At 34.0% G+C, this 3,074-nt stretch overlaps 1 pseudogene; it reads left to right on the forward strand.

Annotated features, from left to right (window-relative positions):
* Positions 1-1,523: 1,523 nt before the first annotated feature.
* LOC139004393 (small ribosomal subunit protein uS13-like) lies at positions 1,524-2,242 on the forward strand (annotated as a pseudogene).
* Positions 2,243-3,074: the final 832 nt, after the last annotated feature.

Consider the following 3,074-nt stretch of genomic DNA (forward strand, 5'->3'; position numbering starts at 1 on the left):
GGGAATATAGTCAATAATATTGTAGTAACTCTGTATGGTATCAGTTGGTTACTGGACTTATTGGGGTGGTTCACTCTGTAAGTTATATAAATGCCTAATCACTATGTTGTACATCTGAAACTTATATAATATTGTATATCAACTGTAACTGAAAATTGAAAAATCACTTTTAAAATTTTACTAAAGAAAAATCTAAAATTAATAAGAATGTTCTTCAATGAACTATGGACAAAAATTGAAATCTGGCTATTTGGTGTAGAACATGGATATGTGAAAAGATCAAATTTTATTAAGTCTTAAGACAAATTTGCAAAATGTTGAAAATTAGTACATTGAATGTTGTTTATTACAGTAAAAGGCCAATAACTATTTTTTCCATGTTCATAAAATACAAAAAAAATATTAATCCATTATTTTATCTTTTTGTTTCTTATTTACCATACTTTCCCTTTGTTGCTTTTTTAGTCTTTTTGTCTTCCCTTTGATTAATCAAATTACTTTTATTGCTTCTTTTTCTCTTTTGATTGGAAGTTACATATTCTGGTTTGAAAGTTATATCCTAGTCTGGTCTTTAGCCTTAACTTTTAAAAATACATAGCTTTATTTTTTATCTAACAAAGCCTAAAGTTAATGTTTCTATCCATCTTCCAAGTGCTTTAGAAGTATTACCATTTACTTATTTTTTTTCTTTTTTCTTAGTGGGAAATATCCCAATTTCCCAGTATCCCATCCTCAACCCAAATAATTGGGCTTTATGTCAGTGTAATACATAAATGAGTAAAAAAGATCTGATTTAGTAATGTAATTTTATTATTCCATACCTGGTATCGCATGCTATTATCATATTCACCATATAATAATGCATTAAACCTAGACCAGCTTTTGTTTCAATAGATTAAACAAAGGAGGAAGACTAAACATAATAAAGGAGAATGTTTTAATTTCATAAAGTAAACTATTAAAAAGCAAACAAGAGAAACAGAAACATCTGTAGAATTACTTGATAAAATGCTCAAGATGAATACAAATCAAGCAGGTAAGAGTACACAAAGTATGCATGTATATATATTGGAGACATGGAAAATGAAAATAAAAATGTAAACATGGGCATTAGAAAGCAAATAATCCTAATCTGTCAGTGTTATTTCAAAAAAGACTGAAAAAATAAATCGTGTTCATTTAAAATAAAACCAAGTGCAATAAAGCCACAACATTTAATTTGTAACATTAAAGAATGCATTTGCTTTTGTCACTGTATGTATCCTAAAGACCACCCCTAAGATTAATGTGTACATAGAACTAGAGACCCATCTCCAATGCTATCTTTCAAATGTGTCTTTTGTACTATTTTTGTAGGGGAGAGCTGGAATTCAATTTTTTTCTCATTAAACTTTGATTTAATGGATCTCAAAATTCTGTGACAGAGTTGATCCAGTTGTTTTCATTGAAAATTACTGATTTTAAAAACTAATGATTCTGCTCTCTTCCGCTGGAGGCCTACATGCCGCCACTGGGATGCTGACATGTCTGTAGTGATCCCTGAGAAGTTCAGTACATTTTGCAAATACTCAACACCAATATGGATGAGAGGGGAGAAAGAGCATCTGCCCTCACTGTAATTAAGGGTATGCGGCTAAGATACGCCCGTGCAGTGTTGAGGAAAGCAGACATCGCCCTCACCAAGAGGGCAGAGAGCTCACTGAGGATGAGGAGGAATGTGTGATCGTCATTATGGAGAATCCACACCAGTACAAGATCCCACACTGGTTCTTGAACAGACAGGACATGAAGGATGGAAACTACAGCCAAGCCTCAGCCAGTGTGGCTCATTTGATTGGAGCATTGTCCTGAACACTTAAAGGTGTTCAGGTCAGGGCACATATACAGGTTGTGGGTTCGGTCCCCTGTTGGGGCGCATGCAAGAGGCAGCTGATTTATGTTTCTCTCTCACATCAATGTTTCTCTCTCACATCAATGTTTCTCTCTCTCTCTCTCTCTCTCTCTCTCTCAATAAAAGTATGCATCCTTGGGTGAGAATTGGGGGGTGGGGGAGGAAGAAAGAAAATACAGCCAGGTCCCCGCCAATGGTCTGGACAACCAGCTCTGTGAATACCTGGAGCAACTGAAGAAAATTTGGGCCCACGGAGGGCTGGGCCACTTCTGAGGACAATGTGTTCGAGGCCAGCACACCAAGACAGCCAGCCACCGCAACCACTCTGAGGGTGTGTCTAAGAAGAAATAAATCTGTAGGCCTTGTCTATCAGTGGTTTTTACACCTGCCCTGGCTAAGTAGCTCAATTGTTTAGAGTATCTTCCTGATATGTCAAGGGTGTGGGTTTGATCCCGTCAGGAACGTACAAGAATCAACCAATAAATGCATAAATAAGTGGAACAACAAGTTGATTTTTCTCTCTTCCTCTCTCTTTCTAAAATCAATCAAATGTTAAATGTATCTGGTTTCAGCAATGTAAATATTTGCTACAAGTAAACTTTAAAAGGTAAAGATGAATGATACTAATGAAAAAATCAAAATAGAACTGAACATCACGAGATAATTCAGCAAAATATCATATAATACTGTTTCAATAAGAACCATAACTTAATAAATTTCACAAAATGGAAGCAGAAACAAAAGATAATGTGTAAACCCCAAAATAGTGTTAAAATACTGAAGGATTTAGTGTCAAATTTACCTCAGAAAAACAAGAGGAAAAAACAAAGTCATGCAGTGAAAACCAAATTTGGTTTCCTAACTACAACAGTCATTCTTACAGCAAAGGCTTTCTAAAATGTACTCTCACAAAATGGTTTATTTGCTATCTCCCTTTTTTAAAAAAATCATGTTTAATCACATAAGTTGTGTATATGTGGGGATTTCTCATTTATTGATCAGTATGGGGACTGTTACCAAAAAAAAATTCATCTCTAAAATATTTTTTCCAAATGACCAAAAACATTAAATTATCTTCATGAAAATTACCATATGTAAAGTCAAATAATATCTAAGCACTGAAAAGTATATACATAAGTGATTAAAAATATTCAATGAACAGGCAAAAATATTCACATTTGTT

Source organism: Myotis yumanensis, unplaced genomic scaffold, assembly GCF_028538775.1.
Source record: "Myotis yumanensis isolate MYYU_CA2020_CCGP unplaced genomic scaffold, mMyoYum1.0.hap1 SCAF_1, whole genome shotgun sequence".
Taxonomy (NCBI): domain Eukaryota; kingdom Metazoa; phylum Chordata; class Mammalia; order Chiroptera; family Vespertilionidae; genus Myotis; species Myotis yumanensis.